General features: G+C 38.7%; 1 protein-coding gene across 4 annotated transcripts in view; it reads right to left on the bottom strand.

Annotated features, from left to right (window-relative positions):
• Nucleotides 1–14,207: 14,207 nt before the first annotated feature.
• The window catches only part of LOC138736715 (XK-related protein 6-like), a 90,061-nt gene continuing 82,717 nt past the window's right edge, over nucleotides 14,208–21,551 (bottom strand). For 3 of the 4 annotated variants that reach the window (XR_011340523.1, XR_011340524.1, XR_011340522.1), the window contains exon 4: nucleotides 14,209–20,287. The gene's annotated coding sequence lies outside the window, so the exon portion shown is untranslated. Of the gene's footprint in view, nucleotides 20,288–21,551 lie in introns of all 4 variants that reach the window. The other variant, XR_011340521.1, reaches the window with a different exon arrangement.

Genomic DNA, 21,551 nt, shown 5'->3' with positions numbered 1-21,551 from the left:
GGATTAAAGCATTATATAAGGGACCTTTAGCGAAAGTGACAGTAAATGGACATGTATCAAAGCAATTTAACTTAAGCAGGTCAACACGGCAGGGATGCCCACTATCACCTTTATTGTTTGCGTTAGCTATAGAACCACTAGCAGAATTGATAAGAACAGATAATAATATAAAAGGAATAAAAATAAAAGACAAGGAATATAAAATCAGTTTATTTGCGGATGATGTTATAGTGTACTTAACAGAACCAGAACTATCAATAAAAGAATTATATAAGAAACTGAAGGAATATGGAGAAGTGTCGGGTTACAAGATAAACGTAAATAAAAGTGAAGCAATGCCTATGAATAATGCGGATTTCTCAAAATTTAAGAAGGAATCACCATTTAGATGGCAAATGCAAGCAATAAGATACCTAGGTGTACAAATAAACAAAAATCTCGGCCAACTATATAAACTCAATTATTATCCACTAATGAAAAAATTACAGGACGATTTAGAGCATTGGAAAGATTTACCACTAACACTAATAGGAAGGATAAACTGTATTAAAATGAACATTTTTCCAAGGATATTATACTTATTTCAGGCATTGCCAATACAACTGACAGAGAAATTCTTCAAGGAGTTAAAGAAAATAATAAGGAAATTTTTATGGAAAGGGGGGAATCCGAGGATAGCACTAGATAAATTAACAGAATGGTATAAACAAGGAGGCTTACAACTGCCAAATTTTAAAAATTATTATAGAGCCGCACAATTAAGATACCTATCAGATTTTTATCAAACAAGGGAAAAGCCAGATTGGACGAGATTAGAATTAGATGAAATAGGGGAAAAGATACCTGAACACACATTATATAAATGGGATGAAAAATTGGTACAACATAGAAGTTCTCCAGTATTACATCATCTCCTCAATATTTGGAAGAAGATTCATGTCGAAAGAAATAAAACAAATTATCAATTACCAAAACTAATGTTGACGCAAAACAAGTTACTCCCTTTTACAATAGATAACCTTTCCTTTAGAGAATGGGGAAAAAAAGGGATTAAAAGAATAGAAAATTGTTTTTCAGGAAATAGATTCTTATCCTTTGAACAAATGAAAGATAAGTACAATATAACTCAAGATACAGCGCTGGCATATTACCAATTGAGATCCTACTTGAAGGATAAATTAGGAAGCAGTTTGAGTTTGCCAGAGGGAAGTAACCTTGAATATGTGATTACAGATACAATGTTAATCAAAAGATTTATAACAAATATGTATATTAAACTGCAAGAAAAGGAGAATGAGGAAACAAATGGTAAAATTAAACAAAAATGGGAACAAGTTTTAAATATAAAGATAAAAAAGGAAACATGGGAGAAGCTATGCTCCGGAACGATGAGAAATACAATAAATACGAGGTTACATATGATACAATATAACTGGATACACAGGCTATACATTACACCTCAAAAGTTAAATAAATGGGACCCAACAGTATCTGATAGATGTTTTCGATGTAAAAAAGAAATGGGAACAACAATTCATGCAATCTGGACATGTGAGAAAATAAAAAAATTTTGGGAAGATCTAAATCAGATATTAAATAAAATATCAGAAAACAATATACCAAAGAATCCAGAGATCTTCCTCCTAAGTAACAAAAAAAACAAAGAATTTGGAATTGATTTGGAGGATGCACAAAAAAGATTTGTTAAGATAGCTCTAGCCGTAGCAAAAAAATGTATTATGTCAACCTGGAAATTGGAAGATAATTTGAAAATACAACAATGGTATATAGAAATGAATAAATGTATTCCATTAGAAAAAATAACATATAGTTTATGAAATAATATTGAAATATTCGAACAAATATGGGAGCCTTACATTAAATACAACAGCGAAAACCTACCGGGGACAATCATTACCTAAGTTAACGGAAGGAAAAGGAAATGAAAAGAATGGACTCAGTAGAATTTCTGGTGTATTTTTATTGAATGACAACATTGTCTGACTGGTTTAATGTATCCTAGATTGTATACCTTAAATGGACAGGAGGGGGGAGGTAGGGAGGGTGGGATGGGAGGAGGGAGGGGAGGGAGAAAATGGCACTGTATATGTGTGAAAAGGAAAAAGTGTGTACCATGGTTAATGTGATTTATGGTGTGAAAAATAAATTTTTTTTTTAAAAATCAGTGTAAACTTGCACACACCAGGTCTCTGTAGCCCCTGGCTCCACGTGCCTGGCTGCTTCCAAAGGGGTCGGCTCGAGTCTTTATACGGGTCGGTGATTGACAGCGCGGGCAGGTGGGGCCAGCCTCCCAGGTTACCTACCTGCAGGTACAGTGGTTGCCCCCTGCAGGAGGCCGGTAGGAGGGCAGCCGGTGTAGTGGTTGTATCACCACATATAGTAGAGAATCAGAATCAGAATTTATTGCATGAAATTCAGTGTTTTGTCGCAGTATCATAGTGAAAATATTCATATTATAAACATCTTACAACAATAATAAATAAAAAAATTAAAATAATAGTGCACAAAAAAAAAGAAAGAAACTGCAGACAGTTGTGAACTCAGTTTAATCTCTCACACAAATCAACCTCCCCTCCAACGACTCTGAACATACCTTCTTTTTCTTGGGAAACCTGCCAATACATTAAAGGATCCATCTAACCTTGGTCATACTCACTCCTCCCCCACTTCTGTCTGGCAGAAGATAGACAAGCTTGAAAATACAAACCTCCAGATTGCAGGGCAAAACAAACTTTTTCACTGTGTCTTTGTGCACATGACAATAAACAATTCAATTCAAATATCAACTCAAATGCAGGCACTGCTTCTCATCTTTAAATTCCACAATGCAATTGACTGAGAGCAATACATTGTTTGGAATTATAATCTTCAGATAAGTTCTGAAGTTTATTACAACACATTGGTCCAAATTACTACTCCAAGAAATACTGGCCAAAGTAAATATTATACATATCACCAAATTTTAAATTTCAACCAACTCTTTCAAATAAAATTGCATGGGCCAAAAAAATTACAAAACCTTCATGAAAAACTGTTGGCACAATTTACAGCACGGTTCAGGCTCTTCAGCCCTTGATGTTGTGCCGGTCTATATATTCATTAATAAAATACTAAACTCTCCCCATCTTGTAACCCTAGATTTTCCTTCCATCCATGTGCTTGACTAAGAGTCTCTTCATTGCCCCTAATGTTTCAGCATCCACCATCACCCTTGGCAAGGCATTCCAGCCACTCACAACTCTTGTATAAAAAAAAACTTACCTCTTATAACTCCCCTAAATTTCCCTCTCCTCACTTTGTACATAAGTCCTCTGATGTTTGCTAATCCTGCCCTGGGAAAAATGTGCCATCTGTCCATCCTATCTATGCCTCTCATAATTTTGTAGAACTCTATTATCTCTTCTCATCCTTCTATGTTCCAAAGAGAAAAGTTCCAGCTCTGCTAACTTTGCGTCATAAGACTTATTTTCCAATCCAGGCAACATCCTGGTAATTTCTGCACCCTCACCATAGCTTCCACATCCTTCCTCTAATGAGATGACCAGAACTGAACACAATAGTGTGGTCTCACTAGAGAGTTGTAGAGTTGCAATATGACCTCGACTCCAGCTCAATCCCCCTATGAATGAAATCCCATTGGCCCTTGCCAATCACCCTGCGCAACGACCTTGAGGGATGTATGAATTTGAACCCCAAGGTCCCTCTGTTCAACCACACTCCTAAGTATAATGGTATTTCCAACAGCTCATACTAAAATAACCATTTCAAAAGTTTCAAAATATCTCTTTTCATCATTATAACAGAATTAAAAATATTTTAAAAATTGGTAATATGTGATTAGTAACAAATTACTGTATTCTGCCCCAAGCAAGTTTTGATACAGAGACAGAACTGGTAATCTCATATCTTCCCTAGAAAGCCGAAGATATTGAGACCAACTGGAATATAACTAACTACAGTCAAGCTCAATTAACACAAATTTAATCTGTTCATGATTAAACGTGAGAAATTTTAAGAATCAGGATTAGGAATTAGAGAAACAAAATGAAACGCAAACAAGAAAATGAGTGGCATAACAGCTGGCATCTTTGTGTTTCAAACTGCATACAAATGTAATATAGATACAAGGGTATTATTTCTTTTCCATTTCTTCAGATTTTGGAATATGTTATACATCAACCTTTTTTAGGAGCTATCTCTCAAGCCTCTTGGCCAGCTGCATCAGTGTGGTATGGTTGCTGCCACAGAGGGTGGTAGAGGCAGATTCGCTGATTATGTTCAAAAGAGAGTTAGATAAGACTCTAGTGGGCAAGGGAGTTAAGGGTAATGGGGATAAGGCTAGAAAGGGGTACTGATGGTCGTGATCAGCCATGATCTGTAAAATGGCGGTGCTGCCTCGACGGGCCGAAGGGCCTACTCCAGTTCCTATTGTCTATTGTGGTTCGGAGGTCAATCCACAGGACCATGAGTGGCTGAGAGGATCATTGGAGTCTCCCTCCCCCTCCCCCACCACCATCAACATGATCTACCGGGAACGTTGTCTGAAGAGGGACCCTCTGCAACCCACTGACATCTTTCAGCTGTTCCCATCGGGAAAGAGATACAGGAGTATCAGCTAGCACTACCAGGCTGAGGAACAGCTTCTTCCCACAGGCAGGGTGGCCAAATGCTGAACAACCAAAGGAACCATTCACACTAACCATTTGAGACTCTCATATTTAAGGAACAATATTTATCTATCTTTCTATCTATTTATAAGAATTTTTGTCCTGCATATGCATTGTTTGTTTGTTTGTGTGTTATGTCTGGTTGTGTGTTTTGTTCCAAGGACTTGACACTGCTGTTTCATCAAGTTGTACTTGTGCAATCAGATGACAATAAACTTGACTTGACAATTGAACTCAAAACCATTACATCAATTTTCAAACAATAAATGAAACTAATTTATAGTTCACAAGATTAGAGTGTGGCAGCCAGCCGCTGTGGTGATCAAGTTGACGCTCTGTGCAGTGAGCGCAAGCAAAGGCCAGCAGCCCATGCAGCAGCACTGACCCCAACAAGCAAACTGACAGATGAATGTCAAGGGCAGCTTAAAGGCCAACATGGCCCAACATGGCACTGGCCTTGCTGGACAGCCAACAGACAGGGACAACGTGTGGGGAAGAAAGGCATTGCAGGACAGTACCTGAGAGCAGGAAACCCACTTTTGTTATGTATGTTGTGACGTCAGTCAAGGGGGGGTCATGGCTGGAACAGTGCAAGTATAAAAGTTGGGCCTGTGCCCTAATAAACTCAGAGCTTAACCTGATTACAATGCGGGTGCGTGAGGGCATCTTCTTTTGAGTAGCCCGCAGCTACAGGAGATGGTTATTAGGTTTTAGTGGTTAAGGGTGAAACACAAATGATTCCTTCCAAAAAAAGGGAAATTAAAAAGTTCCATTGCACAAATGCAACACAATGAATAGAATTATCTGAGTTATTTTACATTATTTTAATCAGTAAGTTTTTTTTCCTATTTAGCAGAATAAAAAACTAAGAAATCTTTATATTGACATGCATCATTATTCAGAAACAATTTATATATGAGATTTGGGAAGAACAAATTAAAGTCCATTGTAGACCATTTATCATAAATCCTGCACTTCGTCTACTTTTTTTTCCATGTATATTTTGATTTTTAATAGCTTACCAGCCTGTTTTAGCTCCTGATATTTTTTTTAAAACACAACTGAGTTTTTTTAACTCAATAAAAGCAATGAAACAACATGTAATTTATTCAAAAGAATCTTAAAATCTATTAAAATACACCCAAAATGGAAAAAAATTCACTGTTCTTTCCCTCTAATACCTTGCTCTGAATGAATATTTCTTGGTATATTTGATAAACAAGTCTGATTTGATAACATGCCAGTACATATGGAATTTTGGTCTTCAAATAACTTTGTATTTCCCTCATAAATCTATCCATGTGAACCTCCACACTTGACATTTGTTCAGAGAAATTTCATCCTTAAAAACTAAATATGTTTAGATGCTGAATTTTAAATAATTCAGTTTTAATCCCTCCCTTATCCCCATTATGTTTTAAATTTCTTCATATTATGACTCCAGAAACTTCTCAAAAATGATACCTAGAATCCACTTATTATTTTAAAACTTACAATATTTTTCTTCCCACTTGTTCTCATCTCAGTTTAGCATTTGTGGAAGTTCTGTTCGAGATCCCGAGATTTAATTGATATAACATATAGAGCCAACCCCAACCAACCAATTTTCCTTTGCAACCACTGCAACCGTGCCTGCCTGTCCCGCATCGGACTTGTCAGTCACCAACGAGCCTGCAGCAGACGTGGACATACCCCTCCATAAATCTTCATCCGCGAAGCCAAGCCAAAGAAAGATAGAGCAAGAAGGTTGAATTGAATTATCAAAAAAATTAAGATTAAATAAATTAAGTCTTAACAATCTTCACAAATTCATGTGTGGAAATAATACAAAGCAGGAAAAAGTAGAGTGCTTGGTACATTTGAAGAACAAGAGAGAAGGTACTCAACAGTAAAATACTGAAGCAATGACAGAAGAGAGATCTGAGTGCACATCTTTAGAGAAGGCATGCAAAGCATTTCATAGAGTGCATGTCATCCTGGGCTTCATAAAGAGAATGAGAGTATAAAGAGGTTATTTTGAACCATGTAAAATACTGATTAAGTTTCAGCTTGGGTACTGAATTCAGTTCTTGTGACCACACATTGGGAAAGTGTTGTGGTGTGCTGACCCACTTACCAGCAAGCTTACCGGCTCCCAAAATGGTGGGCATACTGTGGAAAATGCAAGAAACTAACCTGCATCCAACACAGGTTTTTATCTGGGCTGATGACATCACTTCCTGTCCATGTGACAGGAACAGTGATGTATATAAGCCCAGCATGTAAACCAGTGTAAACAGCAACTTGGTAATGTGTACACTGTTGTCTATAGTAGCTCAGTATAGAATACTGAAACATGGAAAATATTTCTTTGATGCATGGTGTGGCTCTGAAATTGCCAATGTTTTGGTCTTCACTCACAACCATGTGTATGGTTTGACCAAGCAGAAGCCCAATTCCAGTTGAGGCAGGTAACATCAGATTCTATGCAGTCTATGAGATAAGTGCTCTGGATCACTTACTTAGGCATGCTAAGTTTCTGATTTTATGCAGCTGCTTCTAGAGGAGGGCAAGTAGATGACACAAGAGTCTGCTCGTCCAGACCTTTGGCCTCTCCCGACATGAGCAAGCAGCCTGTTTACTTCACTTGGATGGCTTAGGAATGAAATGCTCGCACTAGCATATTTGAGCAGTATTTCTTGGAGCAGTTGTCAGAAGATATCCATATGATGCTGGTTGATGAGGATTTCATTTACCCACGGAGAGTTGTGACCCATGCTGACATTCTATGGTAGGCTAAGCTAGGAAGTGTGGCATCCTTGGGGCAGGTCACCAGATCCCACTCACAGGATCAGGACCTTGCAACTCCAATATTAGACCAGCAGCAGGGTTGATCAAATCTGTTGTCAGACCACCAGTTGGCTAGGAGACAATGGAATGTAGATAGCACCTATTGGTGTTTCTACAATCAATGATGGGGTTCAGAGCTTGCCACTGTTGACCTCCCTAGGAATTTCAGGGAAACACCAGTGCCAGCCATTGTTAGTGGCTGTGGCCTTCTAGATATCTGGGATTAGCATTCTGGCCTGCATTTCTTGGTGGATACAGGGACTGAGATCAGTGTGGTTCCCCCTTTGGAGTGTGATACATAACAGAAAACCCAGGCCATCATTGAAATCAGCAAACTGCAGTACTATCCAGACATTTGACACAGGTAGAATCCTGCTTCAGTTCGGTGATACTAATTTCACATGGATGTTCACATTGGCTGCAGTCTCACAACTGCTACTAGAATCTGATTTTCTCAGAGTACATGGCCTCCTGGTTGATCTAGAGGACAAAGGGTTGTTCAAGCCAACACTTTCCAGACTTTCATCCTAGGTGAGGTCAGGCTGCCAATCCCGCATTTAAACTTTGTTGCTCTTTCAAAGAATGAATTCAGCACAGTAATTATGATGTAATTCACCTCAGTGATGTCATGACATGAGGTACAGCACCACATAACAAATGAAGAGCCACCACTGCATGCCCATGCTTGCAGGCTCCCTCCAAATAAATTTTGTCTGGCCAAAGAGTTGTTTGAAAGGATGGAGGACATGGGTATGGTACAACAGTCTGATCGTTCCTGGGTATCCCCACTCCACATGATACCCAAGGTGATGGAGACCCTGTGGTGATTACCACAGGTTGAATTAGGTTACCACACTGGATCACTATCCAGTACCGCATTTACAAGACTTTGTATCCAACCTGCAGGTGAACCTGGACCAGGGGGTATCATGAGATCGCATTCTACACGGATGACATTCCAAAAAGTGCTATAATTACACCTTTTGGACTATTTGAGTTCTGAAGGATGCTTTTTGGGCTCAAGAATGCCACACAGACTTTCCGACATTTAATGGACAGAATGGGACACGATCTCGACTTTACCTTCATATACCCAGATGACATATTTATCACTAGCTGCAATCTTCAGGAATATTTTTCCCACCTGTGCAAGCTTTTCACTCATTTGAATGAGTTTAGGCTGACCATCAAACCGGCTAAGTGTCAATTCGGGTTAGCGACCATCAACTTTCTGGGTCATAGAATTTGACAAACATTACTGGCAAAGGTCAAGGCAATCCAGGCATTAGCTAAGCATAGTTAAAGGTCTCCAGGAGTTCATTGGAATGGTGAATTTTTATCACCACTTGAATCAAGTGCTCCCTCTTCACTCTGGTGTCAGGTAAGGCAAGCAATATTGTTATGAGCCCAGTGGACCCCAAAACCCAGCAGCAATATTCACCATGACAAATGGTTACTTAAACAAAAGTTGTTTTTAATTATCTTTAAACATGAAAACAGAATCAAACTTTAACTTATTGCTATTAGCTTAACTAACCTAACTTAACCCCCTTCTAATTCTAAGCGCACATGTATGTAATGTGTGTGTAAATTTAAGAATGTTCTTTGGTTCAGAGTCCAATCTCATTTCTCATTCTTCCAAGTTCTCTGGTTGCAGGCAATTCTTATACAGAATTTAACATGTATAAAGTTCACCAGGAAAATAGTTACTACTCAGGAAGACTCTTGTAGGTTTGCAGAGAGAGATGAGATGTTCCAGGATTTCCACAACTGTGGTACCACCATTAGTCACCTCAACTTCTTGATGATGAAACATGCCCCATCAGGGTTCTCCAGATGATAACCTCTTTCTTTCAGGCTATCTCAGAGTTCCTTTCTGTTCCTCTTATTCCAAGAGAAACATCAGACAGATAGCACTTCCAGCCATCCGCCACTCTGGAGCTTCTGTTTCAGTTCCAACAAGCTTCTCCTGGCTTGTTACAGCTTTCTGTGTCACACACAAAGACTCCCTTCTGCCTTTCTCTCTCTCTCTATCTCTCTCTCTCTCTCTCTGAGACTCTGACTGCCAGGAAACCTGTGTCCTTCTCTCTCTCACACCTTCATAACCATTGACCCTCCCCAGCAAACAATAGGAGTTAATCTTTGGGTTCATCTGTTGTTTTTAGGTAAACTAGAACCCTTCAATAACCTCTGAGCAATATTGTCAAAAGCCTTGCAAAAAGGTATCAGTAGATAGCCTGTCTGCTTTCTGTGGCTTCAAAGACAATAGTCGATTAATTCATGATGTCAATTCTATTAAACACCCACTTGTGAAATCCATAGACATTCTGCAGTTTCTGCTAAGTACTGTGGATATGAAATCTCAAGTATTTCAAATAAGATCTGCTTTAAGGTGTGTTCATGTATGTCACCTACCCTACTTTTCCCAATTTATCTCCCAAAAACATCTCCAAATATTCTGTTACAATATCACTTTGGATGAAGAATTGTCGGCAGCATTCAAGAATGCCAAGGAAGCACTGGCTAATGCTACATTGCTGGTCCACTCAAGAATGGATGTCCCGACAGCCCTGACAGTGGGTGCATCCAGTCATGTAGTCGGAGAGGTACTTGAACAGTTCATTGATAGGCATTGAAAACCAATGGCTTTCTTTAGCAAGCACCTAAGATCACCAGAACTCTAGTACAGTGCTTTTGATTGAGAATTGTGGTTTTGATTGAGTACCTAGCTATCAAACATTTCAGGTACTTTCTAGAAGAGACATTTCACGGCTTTTACAGACCACAAGCTGCTTACATTTGACTTCACTCAGGTATCAGATCCATGGTTGGCTCATCAACAGAGGCATTTATCATATATTTCTGAGTGCACGATGGCCATCAAACACCTCTCAGGAAAGGCCAATGTATGGCAGATGTGCTGTCTCACCTGGCCCTACAATCCATGCAGATCTTAGCCCAAGGGGTGGTCTATGTTGCGCTCATGAAAGCACAACAGGCAGATGAAGAAATTCTGCATTATAGAACAGGAGACTTGAACCTGCAGCTGGAAGAAATTCCAATAGGCCTGGAGGAGCTCAAACTACAGGTCGTCCTCGCTCAATCGTTCTGGTGGCCTAGAGGTGGCAGATATTTGATGTGGTACAGGTTGGCACATCCATTGGTCAGAATGACCGTTTGGATGGTAGCCAACAGATTTGTGTGACAGCCTTCGAAAACAGGTTAGCAATTGGGTGAAGAATTGCACTCATTGCCAGACATCCAAAGTCCAGCAACACACGAAAGCCCCACTACAACATTTTGAGTTGACGTATCAGAGGTTTGACCATGTACACATGGACATTGTTGGCCCCCTGCTGGTGTCATGTGGTTCCAGTTTTCTTCTCACTATAGTGGATCGGGCCACGAAGAGGCCAGAGGCAGTTCCACTGGCAGACATGACTACTGACACCTGCACCAGAGCCCTCATTTCCACCAGGATAGCACGTTTTGGTCTGCCAGCACACATCATATCTGACAGGGTGCCCATTTCATATCAAGCCTGTGGTCAGCAATGGCCACCCTGCTTTGAACCAAGTTGCATCACACAACTGCATACTACCCACAATCCAATGGACTAGTAGAAAGGTTCTACAGGCATTAGAAATCAGCATTTGTGGTATGTCTGCAGGGACCTAACTGGGTTGAAGAATTGCCGAGGGTACTCTTGGGCATATGAACAGTACTTAAGGACGATATAGGTTCCTCATTGGCAGAGCTGGTCTACGGCATGCTCCTGATGGTTCCAGGAGAAACTGTATCAGACTCACAAGGATGGAAGAAGATGCCCTTAGCATCTAAGCAAGCTCCGTGAGAAACTCAGTTCTTTCACACCCATACTGACATCTCCACATGGTCAGGCCAGGTCCTATGTATCCCAGAACTTGCAGAACTGAAAGTACGTTTTCATACTGAAAGGAGCACACCAAACACCATTCCAGTGTCTGTATAAGGGTCCCTTCAAGGTACTAAGATGCATTAGTTTGACACAAGTTTTGGATATCATGAAAGCGCATGAGGTAAAGAGGAAGCTTTTGCAATTGACCACCTCAAACCTGCCCATCTGGATCTAGAGAGACCAGTAGAGGTTCAGGTACCTTGGTGGAGAGGAAGGGACCCAAACAAAGAAGATATGAACTTTAGGAGTCCGCAGCAGGATTGCCGGTTCTGGGGGGGGAAGAGGGGTGGTGATGTGGTGACCCACTTACCAGCAAGCAAACAAGCTCCCAAAATGCGGACGTGCTGTGGAAATGGTGGGAAACTGACCTGCATCCAACACAGGTTTTTTTTATCTGGGCTGTTGACATTGATGACATTACTTCCTCTCCATGTGACAGAAGCAATGATGTATATAAGCCCAGCATGCAAGCCTGGAGGTGTCAGTCTTGTATTAGACTCCACAGCGTATACATCAACTCAACAACATGTACAGTGATTCCACAACATGTATATCGACATCTAGAGTAGCTCAATATAGAATACTTCACTACAGTGGAAGCAATAGAGGGGAGGCTAAAAAGAATGACTAGAATGGTTCCTGGGATGAGATGTTTCACTTACAATGATAAAATAACAAAAAGAAATGCATGTGTTAGCATTGGAGCAGAAAATAATGAGAACAGATTTGTAATAAATAGAAAGAACATCTTCCCATTTGCAGAACAGTCCAAAATCATAAATTTAATGTTAATGCCATAAGACTAGTGGTGAGATGAAAAAACGATCTTTTTAAAAAAAATTGTTGCAAGTAATTGTGATCCCAAATGTGAGGTGCATTAAGTCTCAATCAGAACCAGTCCCCAGTTGCACACAAAACATTGTAAAGTTTGCTCTAGTATGGACTCCATTGTGGAAATGAGAAAAATTGGAGGATTAGTTGATAAACTAATCAAATTTTTTAAAAATATGTTCATAAATGAAAATAAACTGGGATATTGGTAGCAATCATTACTCCAAGAACTCCCTACCTATCAGTACACTTGGGTACTTCATCCAGTGAACTGCAGCAGTTCACCTTCTCAAGGGGAATAAATAGTGGCATTGCCAGCAATGTCCAGATGCTAAAAAATGATTAATGAAATAATAAAAAACGATATAGTCAGAGATGTGGCACACATGTTATAATTTTATTTAGCAATTGAGATAAAGCAGTATATTGGTTAGCAAAAAGAGAAAACAATTGAATCTTAAAAGATGATAAATCTTCAAAATTATTTTGATTAAAGAACAGAAAGACTAAGACAACAAAGTACAGGAAATGCAGATATCCAGCTGTTTAAAAAACCCTGAGTAAGGAATCACATATTGTTGTAAATAGACAGTCAAAGCACGTGGAGTAAGGGAATATGTAAGGCAGAATGTAAAACATGCCAGCAAAACAAATTAGAATAGATTTTTAAAAGAGTAGATGTTCAGATTCAAAACCAGAAATTACTACAGTATTTCACATGATTGACGTCAGGATTAAATATCTTCAATTTATGTACAGTATATGACAAATTCAAAAATACTTATTTTAAAATTAATCAAATCACCCAAATTAGAGAAGTGGTGAGAGATATAGATAAAATTCAAGATTGCCACCAAATACAAATGATCTTTATGAAATTTATAGAACTGTTGTTAGCAAATTGAAATCAATATAGGTAAGTGATAGAAGAATAGTCTAAATGAGATGAAGGATAAAATGATTTAGTGGCTCATAAAGTACCAAGTATAATAAAATGGGTTAATAAGGTAATGAAGGCAAAGCTCTGTTGCCCTGAGGAGAGAGAACTAAAGACCAAAGTTACATTATACTATCAGGAAAGACTAAACAGGTTGCCTCTTTCTTGGAACATGAAGGATGATCTCAAAAAAAAGATCTTGAAAATCCAGCAGTCTTTTAACAGGGAACACAAAATATTTCCATTTAGAAGGGAACAATACAAGGGGTCAAAGTGTACAACAGTCACAAGTGAGAAAATGCAGAACTCCTATTATTGAGGCAAATTAAACAAATGTATTTGAGAAGAAGATAGATAAGAGAATAAAAGATTATAGATTAATGGATTGATGTGAAGAAAGAAGAGGATACTCAAATACCAACATTGACTAATTGGGTTGAACTATGTACGTGTGGTACAATCCCTCAACAGTGAAAGAAAGTGTGTGTCTTTTTACAAAATATTTGTGCGGCCATCAAATCAGACAGTAGCTGAAGAATAATGAAGGAACAACCATTAATAGGAAGTTTAGTTGGTAAAGGATGTGACAAGTAGCATAGCTAAAAAACTGAGCAAGAGCAAATACAAAAAAAAACAAAGAGAATTGGATATAATGTGTTAAATAGTGCAGTTACTAAAAGCAAAGGACACCACAGGAATCCAGCATTGCATAACCTATTAAAGGATTCAAACAATATAATTGAGGATGTTAAAAGCTAGAATAATGCTATTTTGAACTACAACGGTGTACAAAGCTAAAATAATAATTCATTCACTGTCAACTATACAATGCATCAGATAATGTGGAAAGTAGCCTTGGAGACAAACTATTGATACTAATTGTGTGAAATTGAAATTCTAATATTTATGTGATCAGGTCAACACCCTTACATTTTAAGGAGAATTATCATCTTTATTGATTTATCTTTAATATACATAAAAACATTTGTGAAGGTATAGCAAATGTCAAACATATCTAAAACTAAGTTAATGTCCATAAAAAATAGTTTAAAGTATGCTTTTACCAAAATTCAGAAAAGTATACAAACAAGTTAACATTTTTCTGTACAAATACATCTCCCAACTAATATTTATAACATACGGAAAACACCAGATGTATTACCAACTAACCAAAACAGAGATCTCTGCATTCAAGATTCAATGCAAGCATTCAGTTATAGCAGTTGAGATGGAATGGGAAGTACATACTCTGAAACATAACATATTTTTAAATTAATGAAACTATTCAACAAGAGTAATATGGCTGGTGATTCAATTAAATTAGATACAAATCTAAGTCATGTAGGAGAACAGCATCCAATCACGTTTCTTCAGCAGCAATCAGCTTCCAATTCTTTCATCATTTTTCTTATGATTGCCAACAACTTAGTAAAAACAGCTAAGTTGTACATTGCACCAACAGACAAAAACTTTCTCTTCTGATGTGGCTACATGTCTATTATTCAAGCTAAATCCCTACAGTATTTCATTATTTTTATTGACAAAAACAGTTTTGATAATGTTTAGAGTTAATTCTGTAAGTAACAATGTCTTTCAGAACTAGTGATTCAACTTAAAGGCATTTCAAAATCCCCATACCCCATAGTCTTGCAGCTAAATTCCAACAATATAAAATATGATCAGATGAAATCCAAGACAATTGCCTCTAACAAATGACTGATGAAATAATTAAAATAATTTTACAACAGTTGTCAAGTAAACCACAACTACAAATAACTTCAATTTGTGCTCAGAATCATAGAATTGTTACAACTGTTCAGCCCCCAAGTTCATTCTGCCTCAACATTAAAACAACCAAGTTAAATCCCATTCTTTAGTCCACTCCCCATGGACCAAAATATTATTTCCTTTTAGATGGTTACCCAGCTTTATTTTGAATGCTAGAATTGAATCTGCCTTTCTTGCCACCCCTAGTAATGTATTCCAACCCATAACTTGTGTTGATTAATTTTTCCTTGTGTCATTTTTGGTTGTTTCACTAGTTAGCTTTGGTCTATGTCCCCTCAGTTCTTGAGCCCTTCCATTAATGGGAGAGCTTGCTTTCTTTCTCTTCTCTGTACCTTTATTAATTTTAAATATTTGTGTTAGTTCTTCCCCTACCCATCTCTGTTCCAAGGAGAGCAATCCAACCTTTCCATTTTATTAGCACCCTGGAACCATTCTTGGTAAATCACTTCCATTTCCACTCCAGAGTCTTCATCTCTTCTAAAGCCAATGATCTTGTATACTTTTTCAACCACTTTCTCAATCTGCCCAATCATTTCAAAGAACCATAATGTCTCTAGTCTTGTATTTTTCTGGAGTTGAGTTACATTGCCTCTTTTCATACTTTCTATCAAAATGTAAAAATTTACACTTCTTCATTAAATTTGCTCTAACGTTTATCTGCCCATTCCACCCATAATCAGTTTTATTCCAACACTTCACTGTGTTTCCAATTTTGTGTTTACTGCAAGTTAGGAAATTGTGCTCCATACACCCAAGACCAAATCATTAAACCAAGGCAGCCAAATAAATTTGCTGGAGGAACTCAGCAGGGAAGATAGCATCCAGAGGTAGGAATCATTAGTCAATGTTTTGAATCAAACACTTTTTCAAGACCAAGATAAAAAACATAAAATCTATAAAGGAAAGAAAGAAGCTGGAGAAGGAGCCCCAAACGACAATGTGAGAGGTGGAGACAGGTAGAGAGATAAACCATAAAAGAGGGTGGGTGGGGGAAGGAAGAGAGAGAAAATGAGTACAGGAGTAGGTAAAGAAGACGTGGAAATAGTTGAATCAGATGAGGTTGGGATTAGCTAAAATTAGAAAACTCAATGTCTACATCATTTGGTTTAAGGCTGTTCAGAAGGAATAATATGTATTATTCCTCGACTTTACTTTTAGCCTTATCCTTACAACAAATGAAGCCAAGGACACACTGGTCATTGTAGGAATGGCTGGGGGGGGATTAAAATGATTGGTTATAAGAAACTCAAGAAGCTAAAGGAAGATCCAAAAACTGTGTACATGTTTGACCTCACCAAATACTAATTAGGTTGGACCAGTGGTTTTCAAACTGTGGCCTTAAACTCACATTCCACCTTAAATAAGGATTGCTCAAGGTGCCACATGAGTGGAAAGAAAAGGGTTGAAAACCACTGTTTTAATCGTACCTCAATGACTTGTTATCAATGGGCCAATGACAAATGTTCTCATGCAAAATATTTCAGTAACAACAGTGTCTAGAGCAGTGTTCTCAGCCTTCCCAATCACAGGGATTGCTTGAGGTGGTCTGTGAGGTTTTTTTTTGGGGGGGTTTGAAAACTACTGGGTTGGACAATGAGCAGGTAAAGCTCTGAAGGTGTTTTTGCCCTGGATAAAAGTAAAGGAGGTGAATGTAGGAACAGAGACCTAACCCTGTGAAAAGCAGATAGGGGAAAATGTGGCTGGTAGTGGAATCACAGAAGTCTCAGAGATTACTATATAGAATGCAGAGATGAGTGGGGTGGAACGTGAAGGCTAGAGGAACTTTAATCATTGCATATATTCACTGAGAAGGTCTCTTTGTGGCCTTGGATGAAGTTGGAGGAGGAAATGTAAGGCCAAGCTTTGCACGTTCTGCAGATGCAGATTCCTATGATGACATGTCTGACCCCAACCATTTCTTCAATTAAGTGACTGATCCCAACTGGTGCAGGAAATACAGGGTTGTAGTTATGAGTGACTTCAACGTTCCTAATATTGACTAGCACCTCATGACTGCAAAAGGGATGGATGGGGCTGAGTTTGTCAGGTGTCTTCAGGGAGGATTCCTAACACAGTATGTGGACCAGCCAATGAGAGGAGAGACATACTGGATCTAGTTTTGGGTAATGAACTTGATCAGGTGGTAACCTCTCAGTGGGGGAGCATTTTGGTGAGAGTGACCACAACTCCCTTAGCTTCAATATAGCTATGGAAAAAGATTAAAATAGACAAAATGGGAAAGTGCTTAACGAGAGAAAGGCTAATTATGAAGGATGAGGCAGGAAGTAATGAGGGTAAATTGGAAATATATGTTCAAGGGCGAAGGCACAGAAGTAATATAGAGGAAGTTTAGGGACCACTTGCTTGGTTCAGGATAGGTTTATCCCCCTGCGACAAGGAAAAAATGGGAAGAAAAGGTAACCATGGCTGACGAAACCGATGAGGCAACTGGCGAGGAAGAAGGAAGCCTATGTTAGATATAGGAAGCAGGAAACAGGAAGGGCTCATGAGAAATGTATGGTAAACAGGAAGGAGCTCAAGAAAGGACTTAGAAGAGCTCCAAGGGGGCATGAGAAGGCCTGGCCTGTAGGATTAAGGAGAACCCAAGTCGTTCTATGTGTATGTGATCAATAGGAGGAAGACACAAATGAAGATAGGGCCGCTAAAGGATAAAGGAGGCAACGTACCTAGAGGCAGAGGAGGTTGGGGAGGTCGAAATAGAAAGGACTGTGTGCTGGACAATGTGGAGATTAAGGAAGAAGTGTTGGATCTTCCCAAGAACATCAAAATTGATAAGTCCCTGGGGCTGGATGTGATATACCCCAGGTTGCTGTGGGAAGTGAGAGAAGAGATAGCTGGGACAGTATCTATGATCAATAAATCCTCTTTGGCCACAGGAGAGGTGCTGGAGGATTGGAAAATGGCAAATGTAGTCCCCTTGTTTAAAAAAGGTAATAGGGAGAATCCTGGGAATTATAGACCAGTGAGTCTTGCGCCAGTTGTGTACAAACTACTGGAGAGGATTCTTAAGGTTAGGATCTTCAAGCGTTTGGAGAAGTACAGTCTACTCAAGGATAGTCAGCAGAGCTTTATGAAGGGAAGGTCGGGCCTCACAAGCCTAATTGAGTTTTTTTGAGGAGATAACAAAAGAAATTGATGAGGATAGGGTGGTGAATGTGGTCCACATGTATTTTTAATCAGCAAGGCATTTGACAAGCTCCCCCACGAGAGACTCATCCAGAAAGTCATGAGGTATGGGATCAATGGACCTTGGCTGTGTGGATTTAAAAAACTGGCTTGCAAGAAGAAAGCAGAGAGTAGTAGTGGAAGGTCAGTGACTAGTGCAGTGCCACAAGGATCTGTTCTGGGGCCCCTGCTCTTTGTGATTTTTATAAATTACCTGGATGAAGAGGCAGAAGGATGGGTCAGTAAGTTTGCGGATGGCATGAAGGTTGGAGGAGTTGTGGATGGAGCTGTAGGTTGTTGAAGGTTATAAGAGGATATAGACAGGATGCAGAGTTGGGCAGAAAAGTAGCAGATGGAGTTCAATCTGTATAAGTGTGAGTTGATAGATTTTGGAAGGACAAAACAGAAAGCAGATTTCAGGATAATGGTCAGTTACTTATGAGTTTGGATGAACAGAGGGACCTCAAGGTTCAAATCCATCCATCCCTCAAGGTTTCCACACAGGTTGATAGGATAGTTAAGAAGGCTTATGGTAAGATGGGCTTCATTAATGGGGGATTAAATTCAGGAGCAGAGAGGCCACATTACAAATCTCTGGTAAGACCATACTTCGAATATTGTGTTTAGTTCTGGTCACCTCATTATGGGAAGGATGTGAAAGCTACATAGAGGGTGCAGAGGAGATTTACCAGGATGTTGCCTGGATTGGAAGTTTAGTTGAACTGGTACTTTTTTAGAGAAGAGAAGGATGAGAGGAGACTCGATAGAAGTCTTCAAGATTATGAGAGGCAGAGATAGAGTGGACAACCAGCTCCTGTTTCCCAGGCAGGAATGGGTTAAGTTTTTTTTTATATTTGCAGAGAATTGTGAATGTCTGGAATGCCTTGCCAGGAATGATGGTGGCTGCTGAAACATTAAGGACATTTAAGAGGCTTTTAGACAGGCACATGGATGAAAGAAAAGTAGAGTGTTATGGGTTAGGGTGAGTTTAGTACTTTCTCAAAAGAAATATATGGGTCAGTATACATCAAGGGCCACAAGCCCTGAACTGTGCTGTAGTGCTCTAAACAATTCTACAATGGCATGTCTGTCTTTGGCCTCATCCATTGTCAGAACAAGGGCAAACATACACTTGATGAACAACACATCATCTTCCTCCCAGTCACCATTAAATTTAGTGGCATGAACATTGATATTTCTAATTTTAGTTTTACCCCCACCCTATCTGATTCCACTGTTTCAATCTCTTCTTTACCAACTCTTCTGTAATTTTTTTTCTCTCTCCAACCTTTCCCTTCCCCAAAAGTTTTTTTTTCCTCTACTTGTCTCTCCATCTCTCGATGAAGCATGAAAGTCTGCAGGCACTGTGATTATAGTAAAAGCACAGAAATGCTGGAAGAACTCAGCAAGTCTCGCAATGTCCACTGGAGATAAAGATATATAACCGACATTTCGGGCCCGAGTCCTTATTCAAGGTATGAGTGGTCCCTCTCACACCCGTCTTATCTCCACTGGGCTCCTCCCCAACTTTTTTTCCACTCAATAAATCCATTTTAACTTTTTATCTTAGTTTTGATCAAGTCTTTCAAGTTAAGACTGATCACTGACTGATCATTTCTAACAATGGATGCCGTCTGACCTGTTCAGATTCTCCAAAAATTCCAGCAGCAGCAGTTTTCGAGTTTCTAATTAATACAGCAATCCTGGGACTCAGTTCTCGGGAAGTCTGTGATGCACTACACTCCAGTCTGACCTTCACAACTGTAACTTAGTCAATCTTTTTTATGGTGCTACCCTCTTATTCAATGATCTTCAATTTTGGTGACTAGCCCACCATTGTCACCTTATAAATGCTTTTTGTAAATCCAAATGTATCACACAAATTCTATTTTCTTCATCAGCCTCCTCAGCTACTTCAGCAAAAGACAATCAAGTTAGTCAGTCACAATTTACCTTTTAAAAAAAAATCATCCTCATTTTCTTGAATTAATCCACTTGTCCATACGATTGCTTATTTTTCCTCCAATTATTGCTTCTGGAACTTGTCCGGTCATTGATTAATTTTGACGAGTCTGGGTATATCTATGCATGCTTTTTGAACAAGGAGAGTGGGAGTCATTTGCAAATTCAATCATTAGGCACCCAGAATCCATTGATGATCAGCATTTCTGTAATTTATTCCCTTATTTCCTTCAGATGTCTCTCTCTAAACCAGATGATATAGTCAACAAATGCAGTTAGTCAATACAGAATCTCAACTATGTCTCAACCAGCAGCATACAAATCTCAACCTCAATACAAAATCCTTATTTAGTTTAGTACCTCATTTATGCTAACTCCATGAACAAAATTTCTTTTTATGGCCTTTTTGATCAATCATACCTTTACCCTTAGAACTCTTTTCCTGTAAAATGGCTATAGAATATTGTCATTCACTTTTTTTCTTTCGCTGCTAATCTACTACTTACTCTTTGCCTTTTATAACTTAGCCTCTGAACTTTGTTGAATGACCCTGGTTCTTAATTGCATTGTCAACCAACCTAGCATCAGTCATATACTTTGTTGTGCTTTTTTTTTGGCCAACCAGTGCTTTAATTTGTCTACTCTTCTTCCCCCTTATAAGATTGACTTATGATCATTAAAGCAAAGAAAATGAACCAATGTTTTTTTCCTTTTAAAGAAATATTTTAAAATTTTAACCAATCAACATTTCTTTATTATCAACTGCAAAATTGTCAAAAACTATCTGAACTTTTAATAAGGGAGCTCTATGTAAGGAAAGAAATCTACTTAATAATCACATTTCAAATTAAAACTTGCCATCCAAGTAATTTCCAAAATTGGAAACTAAAAACTTCTGATCAACTAAGCTACCAAGCTAAATCACAGAATCACTAGAGCATGGAAGAAAGTCAATTACCAACAAGTCAGTATGGACTCCATGAAACAGTAATTCGGTTACCATACCTTCTAATTTTATTTCAGATGCATACAACTTCAGTGTATTTCAAACCCAAATTGCTTACTCAGAGTGCACAGCACTGCTCTTTAGCTCACTAAATCATTGCTGATCTTTTTGCCCATCTACAATAAGCCAATTTTCCCCCATTAGATCTGTGTCCTTTTATGTCTTGCTTGTTCAAGTGTCTGTCTAAATATCTCTTAAACATAGTGATTGTATCCAATTCCACCTCCTCTTCTGGCTGCGAGCAGCAGATATCAACAACAATGTAAAACAATTTTCCCCTCAAATTCATTTTAAAACAGTGGTTCTCAAACTTTTTCCTTCCACTCACATACCACTTTCAGTATTCCCTATGCCATAGGTGTTCTGTGATTAGCAAGGGATTGCTTA

Source organism: Narcine bancroftii, chromosome 6 (genome assembly GCF_036971445.1).
Source record: "Narcine bancroftii isolate sNarBan1 chromosome 6, sNarBan1.hap1, whole genome shotgun sequence".
Lineage (NCBI taxonomy): Eukaryota > Metazoa > Chordata > Chondrichthyes > Torpediniformes > Narcinidae > Narcine > Narcine bancroftii.
This window is presented reverse-complemented; position numbering and strand designations above follow the sequence as displayed.